Source organism: Hermetia illucens, chromosome 4, assembly GCF_905115235.1.
Source record: "Hermetia illucens chromosome 4, iHerIll2.2.curated.20191125, whole genome shotgun sequence".
NCBI lineage: Eukaryota > Metazoa > Arthropoda > Insecta > Diptera > Stratiomyidae > Hermetia > Hermetia illucens.
The window spans coordinates 45,803,837-45,812,686 of NC_051852.1; positions in this window are offsets into that span (position 1 = coordinate 45,803,837).

The window sequence follows — 8,850 nt, forward strand, 5'->3', positions numbered from 1 at the left end:
TGAAGTTCTTCCTCTTGTGGATGCAATGGTTAGTTACCGTAAGATGCGGATACGGACTGTTCTTCCAAGGAGGAAAAATCGTTTTGTTCATCCATGCATTCAAACGGAGTAAAGCTGCTGGATTTTACGGTCTCCATGCAGAGTATTCTTTCAGTGCATCTGCAGTTACTGCTGATCTGCTGCTTCGACTCGTACGGAGATTCCGGGAATCCGAAACCAGAGAGTGCAAAAAGGGAATGGTCACTAAGATTTCGAAGAAGGGCCCCCGTTCTGCGTGCGACAATTGGAAGATTATCTCCGTGCTCCCTGATGTCACAAAGATAATAGCTAAAATAATCCTGAAACGCATCAAAGAACATCTAGAAAACTCAATCGACAGAGAGCGGGCTAGTTTCCGCTCACGATCCTCCTGCATTGACCATATCAACACCGTATGGATCATTTTGGAACAGTGCGCTGAGTTTAGATCTTTACTTCACATGCTCTTCATCGATTTCAAGAAAGCTATCGCTAATATGAACAGGGTGTGGATCTGCAGTGCTTTAGGCACATTCAGATGCACCGATGTAAAATCTCAGTTGATTTTGAGGTTCAAAGGGGAATCCGCCACGGTTGTATCTTGTCACTGATATTATTTCTTCTCGCTATAGCTGATGTTTTTTATGTTGTCTTGTCCGGATCAATTTGTGTATCTAAGAAGCGTGGTGTCTGCCGAAAGTCCCACCGGACCGGATGTCGTACGACATAAATAGTACTAAAACCGGTTCACTGCCTTGTCTAAAATCTGGAAATACAGTTATCTCAGCACCAAGATCAGGTTGAGACTGTTCTGTACTAATGCTCTTTCTGTGTTGCTGTGTGGCCCTCAACACCTATCAGCCTCGTATTTGAGCACGCTGGCCTGATACTTTTACAAACGAAGAAGGCGAAAATGGGCCTACGTCATACAGTGGAAACCACTCCCCCAAAATGGCCGAAGAGTGGGTCGCCTTAAGGGCACTTGGTGCAGAACAGTTGAGTGAAGGCGTTTCGGGAAGTCGCACGGGAGTGTGCTATCCACCAGGGGCTAAATGGCAACCATATATTTGGTGAGAGGTTCATATTTATCGGTGAATCTCAGCGAGAAAGTTGGGTACCAAAAGTCCATATTGGTTTGAGAATTATATACAAATAAATAAATATACAAATACAGTAGAATCCCGATAAAACGTATGGCCAAGGGACTGACGATTTGGTACGAAATATTGGGAGTACAGATTATCGCAAATGTAAAATAGAGAAAATTAAATCCGGGAACCGACGAATTTGTACGAATTATCGGCATTCCACTGTACTCTAAATTCAAGTTTAAGTTTCCGAATATTTGCCTATCAACTAAGAATGAATTTGTGGCTCTCGATTTCAATCGTGTTGTTTTTACCGGCTGGCTTCCGAGTTCATTGACTTTGGTATATCAGTTTGCCTACTAAGGATAGTGGTATTATTATCTCAAAATGTTCAGAACGCAATGCTCGTTGGTGCAATCCTGATGCGTTGTACCAAAGATTTACCTGTCGGGCCGGAAATCAACTCGTTGATCAGAATGGGAACCAATGAAACAACAACTTGCTGTTGTCAGTGATGCTGCAGATTTCTTTTCGCTCGTTTTTCTTGTTTTTGGTTAATCGTTTCTACCAATATGTTAGTATCTTTAGGCTTCGTTGATGAGTGATATTCAGATAAGAGCAACAAAGTATTATGCTTTTGATTGCACTTGCACTAGATGTACATGTTGATACGAAATGTCAAGTTTTAAGATACTTTAATCAAATGTTGTGTTTCTTGCTGCTCTGATACGTCCAACATATCTGATGGTAAGGTTCAGGTATTCTTCGCAGGTAAAGAGATATCGCTGACGTTAATGCTTAATGTACGTTTTTCGCTTTCGGTTTGTCGCTTTGAGTTTAGGTTTTCTAAAGCTTAAGATTTTGTTTTCAAAAAACTTAAAAGCTACTGCAGTATTGGTAGATTTCCGGGCACTCCAAAGATTGTTAGACGAGCTTGTCTGATGCCTTTTTTAGCTTTTCTACAAGTAAATGGAACATCGGGTCGCAATTGACTATTGAGATGTTAAAGTTTGCAATTACAACTTGCAAACCTTTGATAGTCATATACGACGAGTTCTCCTAATATTTTCCATGCAGCGGCGTAGTTTTCGTTGCATGTTAACAATCTTCAGACGAGTTTTTCTGAGCCATCTGCTTGCTTTGCTTTTTGGGGTACCACAGTTTCTGGCACTCACGCGTGGTATCATTTCCCGAAACAAATTTCGTAACCGGTCCACTTCTTGTAATCACTGTCAAATTTTGGAAGTGTTATCTTCGGTATTTTTACTGCCATATCTTGGTTATTTGTGGTCAACTTAATTAGTATCTCTTGAACTAGATTCTCCATTTGCTCGAATCTTGAAGTGTTGTATCCGTATAGACATGGATCATCGACTAATTGAAAGATGTGAAAATTCATCATCATCAGCGGCGCAACAACCGGTATCCGGTCTAGGCCTGCCTTAATAAGGAACTCCTAACGTCCCGGCTTCGCGCCGAGGTCCACCAATTCGATATCTCTAAAAGCTGTCTGGTGTCCTGGCAGGGTCTGCCTCGTCTTCTTTTTCTACCATAGATATTGCCCTTATAGATTTTCCGGGTGGGATCATCCTCATCCATACGGATTAAGTGACCCGCCCACCGTACCCTATTGAGCCGGACTTTATCCACAACCAGACGGTCATGGTATCGCTCATAGATTTCGTCATTGTGTAGGCTACGGAATCGTCCATCCTCATGTAGGGGGCCAAAAATTCTTCTGAGGTTTCTTCTCTCGAACGCGGCCAAGAATTCGCAATTCTTCTTGCTAAGAACCCAAGTCTCCGAGGAATACATGAGGACTGGCAAGATCATTGTCTTGTACAGTAGGAGCTTTGACCCTATGGTGAGACGTTTCGAGCGGAACAGTTTTTGTAAGCTGAAATAGGCTCTGTGAAAATTGGTAACCTCTATTTGCCTCTACATTCTCTTTATGGAAGCTGTTAGGAATGATAGCCTTGCAAGCATTCTTGTTAACGTTTCCAATTGAATGTTTCGCCGCCGAATATTTGTCGTTGCCTCACTGAGGGAAGAACATCGATCTTATCGTTGCTCTTTTAGCTTAGGGGAAGACCGGAGCACTCGATCCTGCTCCTCTCTGAAGTTGCTAATGATCTGTTGAATGTTGGCCATCAACCTTCCTTGAACTCCATAGTATAGGAAACTGTGGTAACCACTGATTTCTACCGCTCCAGATAACTGTTCTAAGCTCCTTAGTATAAAAGCATTGCGTGTTCGTCTCTACAGCTGAAGTCTTTCTTAAGTATAGGGAAAGCCGAGAAAGGTTAACTCAATTTGTTAACAATGTAACACTCGTTAGTGCAATTCTGGTGCGTTGTACCAAGAATGCGCTTGTCGAGCCTTTGTTGCAGGATGATTTTATCGGTGCGATGTACCGAAATCTAATCGTTGATTAGAATGGGAATCAAGGAAACGAACAGCATTGATTCCATTAAATTTGTTGTCACTCCTGGTAAAATTTGTCATTCATCCAATAAGACAGATTCCGGGGATTCTACGCCAGTGGTGCTCCTTTTTCAAATATTCCTGTCGAGTTGTTCCTACAAATGCTAAATTGGATCGGAGGTTGTTGGTCTGGGAGTGATCCAGATGTTTTGGTGCCTTATATAACAGCCGCATGCTGTACAACAGCATGACATATTCTGAAAAGCATCTTTTACTTATCTTCATCAACGGCACAATAATCGATATTTGGTCTATCCCTGCTACCCATTCGATATTTCTAAAGTCTGTGTGGCGTGCTTGCCTACATCATCGCTCCATTTGAGATATCTTTCTTCTTTTCTACCATAAATGCTATCCTTATAGACTTCCCGGTTTGAATTATCCCCATTCATACGGATTAAGTGGCCCACCAACCGTAAGCTAACCGAATTTCATTCATAACCGGACCGTTGAGGTTTCGCTCATAAATTTCGTCGTTATATAGGCTACGGAATCGTCCCCCCTTCTTCTCCAATCGACAGAGTCCGCTGTACATCATTTCGGCTGACTACCCTACTTTGAGCACATTGTTTACTGGGTGGCCCGAATCATCAACCTGTTCAATTGTGGTATGTTTTTCTTTAATATGTATACTTCAAGGCTCAGCGGTAATCACTCACGTAAGCCCAATATTGCACTTAATTAATTTCCGCGTCTTAGTATTTTCTCTATTAGGATTTGGCTGGTAGTAGAATAACTAACTAAGTGTATTTATTCTCACCAAAATTAATCGTATCCTTCACGATGTGTAATTTACCATAATCAACCAATTATGTTTCGACATTCATCGAGGATACGTTACAAATTACTATAATAGAAAATAAGAATCGGAGATTATTATAATCTTATTTAAAGAATAATGTGTTTAGCACAACAAAAAGAGTTTGTGTGTTGATCTTGTATTGTTTCGAACGGTGAAATAATGATGAAACATCCATACGATTCAAGTTGGGCTCGACAAAGACCGGGGGCAGGCTGTTGACACCAGCGGTATCGATAGGAAATACTTTCAAAAACTTTATAAAACAAGGTGATGCCTCTACCTTAAAGTCCTTTTGCTAAAAAGCGGGTGTCACGAAAAGTAAACGGTAGTTAATTCCCTCGCGCCACGACCAGGTTACCTTCGACCGCCAGCAGTTCTTATTCCGGCACAAAAAAAAATGGTAACTATTCTGTTCAGTGTCCTTGCATCCGCCGAGTTCAAGACGCTGTTGTAGTTTCAGCGCTCCGAGTGGTATTTATATTCCTCATTTAGCTCTGTCTGGACTAGTTTAGGCACTGTGCTCCATGTATCTCAAGGTACCAATGCAAAGCGAACACGCCTATCTCGTACTTGAACTAATCTGGCTGGCTGGGGTTATTTAGTTATTGTGTCCAAGAGACGGCCATTTTTACCCTCTTTTTTCTCAAGAGAAATTTAGAAGTACTCCACAATATATATTAATCGATGCAGTTTTTCATAAACAGTTACTAAGTTATCGAGAAAATGCAGTCATATCACCCACTGCAACTGTATGTTACTCCTTGACAATGAGGCTCGGGAAGGAGTTGTGATCTTTGAGGAAGAGATTAAGCCTGCCTGTGATCATTGAATTTACAAGCTTGCGGAAGAAGTTGAGAAGAGAGGTGTGTCTATATTTTTTGAAATTATCAAGTTTTTAGTTTTCAAAGAGTTCATTTTCGAGGAGGAAGGGGACTTCGAAGTTCATCAGTTTTGAGCGTTTTGCAATAGCTGGAAACCATTTGGTCTACCTCGCCCGGGATTCCTAAGGTTGTGATCACTGTTATAGCATAGAAAGCATTTCTTGCCACTACACTCGCCTTCACACCGATCATTCTTCCCACAGTTAAGACAGCGCCCTTTCTCCGACTTCCACAACTTAAAGTTGTGACCCAGACGTTCACATTTGAAGCACTACTTAATTTTGGGTACAAATTACTCAACGGGTATACGGGAAGGGGAAAGGAGGCAAAGGCCGATAACTTAACAGGTTTTGTGACTCCCTTTCCTCTTTCTCGTCAGGCTTGCTAGCATTATTTTTTAGCTTACATTTATTAATACTGTTACCGTTTTCCTCAACCAAGCTAACCTCCACATCTAGCTTGCCTTAGCTGAATCCACATAGAATTTAGGCAAGTCTGTTAACTGATAAATTTCGGGTTGATTTATCTCATCGTTATCTTTTTTGATTTTCACGTTGTTTTGTCTGCTTTTATCTCATAGGGGAACCCATTCCTATTCATCTATGAAAGTCTAATGATTTTAATGATGTAGAACATAATGCGGACCATTGCACATAGGGTGGGGGAAAGGCACAACTCCTGAGCACTTGGACCGTAGTGATCTCTTGTACTCGATACAGCTGGCTAACGAAATATCTCAAATTTGTGTAGGTATCGCAGGATTTTCAATAGTGGATGTGATGTTACCCGTTACAACTAGAGCATATCAGCACCAAATCTCTGATGCCTATAAAACATACATAGAAGGAGCACTAACAGGAAGTTTTCCATGAATTCCACTTCCTGGCTACAGGATGGACACATATCATCCTGTTGAATTCTATTCTGAACTCATGTCCAGCTAATCAATTATGATCAGTTAGAATACAGTACAAGAATTAGATTCAATTCCTCAAATACGCTTCCAGTAAATTGTGCCCCTCACATTCACTGTTTCCCTTTAGACCTAAATGAATTAGTCTATGAGTTGATCTCTTTGAAAAGTCTATCTAAGGTTTATCAATTGACTATCATTTAGAGCCGAATGTTGTGTTCATGGCATCAGTAACCAGTTTATAATTACGCTTATTTATAGTGATAATGCTTTTTACAGAAGACAGATTGCAGAGACATGTACAGCTGAGGGTCGACTGCTGGCAATATAAATCTACATTACTACATGAGACCTGAGTTTTCATCCTGAGGTCCCTTTGCATAGTCTAAAAGCTATGAGAAATCCTTCCATCTTTGCTTGTATACTATTCTTCCAAAAAAGCTTTTCATCTAAAATATATTTCACTTCAACTGAAAATTGGAGGGTTGGAAAGTAGAGGCCCTTCAGTGAGTAAGAGGGCCAACTTAATCACTTACTAACAGAGCTAACGCTTATTGCAAATGCGTCAGGCCTACTGTTGCCCCAAATGCAGCAGTTGAGTGGTGACAAAGTCGACACCGAGCTGCTACAGTCTTTGGGTCTGCAAAGAGTTTTGGAGAGCAAACACGCCATCCTGGCATGCACGGATTCGGGATACATTGGCCGCCACGGCGGACGAAATTAACGAGGTCTATGCGCTACCCATGGTTGAAGACGGGTCGCGCGACACGTCAGTGTTTCAGTTGGAACAGGCGTTACTAAATAAGACTAGATAACAGTGTAGATGTGTCTCCTGAACAGAGCGATCGGGTAGTAGGTCGTCAACACCCTTTGCAAAAACCGGGCATGCTGGTTTAGTGAAATACTATTATTGTTCCAGATAATGTAGATATTCCCATTTGTAAAGGTTTTATTCAAGAGTGAAAAGTTTGCTCTTCATTGATTGAATTAATCTTAAAAGTACTTCTAACGGCGAGGTAACATATGCAGAGTACGCTGCACTTAGAACAGTTAGAGGAATATAGAGGAGTATACTGTGTTATCTGCTTGCCGGGAGCGCTGGCGATGGATAACCGAAATGCAGTACGACGTCGCCTGCAAATTAATGACCCTTGAGCCGGCACCACTTCCTTGTCGATGCAGGCGCTGAAGTGTCGGTTCTTCCCGCATTCCGGAATCATAAATGAACACTGCAATCGGGAAAACTCGCAGTAGAAGACTTTGCCGACCGATTTATTCGCGCACTTCGTCCAATATACCACAATTTTACTACCAAAAGTAGTCCCTCTGAGTCCGTTAAGCATGATTTTCAGAACCACATCAACATTACTGGCTCCCGTATGCTTTCTATGGTTCGTCCATTACCACAGCGAAAGCTCACAATTGTGCGGAAAGAGTTCGAAGAACTTTCTAAGCAGAGCGTTTGGAGATCTTCAGAGAATTGTGGGTCTTTGCCGCGTATTTTGATCCTTAAACCCAATGGTGAATGCAAACCTTGTGGCGATTATAGACCTCTAAATGTCCAGACGAGGAGTCGAGACCGATATCTTATTTCATTCATCCACGATTTTGCACACTATCGCAGGCTACCGTAATTGCTCGACCTTGGACTTAGTCGAGGCATATTACCCTCATAATCCCTGTAGCTTCTGAATACATTTTGAAAACTACTATATGCACACCTTTCGGACTCTTCGAGGATGACTTTTATCCACTCTGTGATGCGAAACCTTCACTTTGGTTTGGATGATGTTCTGGTCGCATATTTCTTTGAGTTCCAGCATTTACAGCACATCTATTGCTTTTTTTAATGAACTTTTGAGGTTGGTCAATTAGAAATGGATATTTTTGCAACACCAGTCAGCCGCCTTATTATCCCCGATAGCATCCGACTGGGTCCAGTCAAAATGCAAGTTATTTCGAGCTTCCTGTTTCCTTAAACAGTTAAGGAGCTGAGATAGTTATTGGACACCTTAAACTTCTACAGTCGTTTCTTGTGAGGTCGAGGGTCCTTCAATCGATCCTTAACGCCTACTTATTTTTAATGGGCTTTAGGTTAACGAAAAGCAGCAAAGGACGTCTTTTCCAGGTGAAATCTTTCCTTCTTTTAGTGACTTTGGAAAACAATTTTCTGATTGTCATTGAAAAATTGTGTTCAAAGTCCATAGCCGATTCTTTCCAGAGCGTTCACAATTACATGCGTTCGCCATGCAAGTTGCTCCCTCCGCTGCAATACTACACCTCCTTGAGGCAGGATTTCGTTTCTTCTGCCGTCAGCTAACAAGGAAAACCCATTTCAGCACACTCACTGCATTAGTTGAGTCACAAAGTTTTCCAGGCTGGTAAGTATATTGTTTTTCACTCGACAGGTAAGATCTTAGCAAATACGACTAATCTCAAGATAAATAATGTTAAGTTAGTTTGTCTGAAGTTTTTTTTTTGCTTTGAGAAAGCTTCTCTTAGGCTTTGGCAAGAAAACTATCCTAGCCTTCCACTAAGAGGGGCTATCGAGCTACTCTGGGCTACCGGGCAGGACATGCAAGAAAAATATTTCCTAGAAGTCGGTCTAGGTGCTCTATAACCTAGTATTTCTGGAATTCTTCACCGAATGCTTTCAAAAAGTCT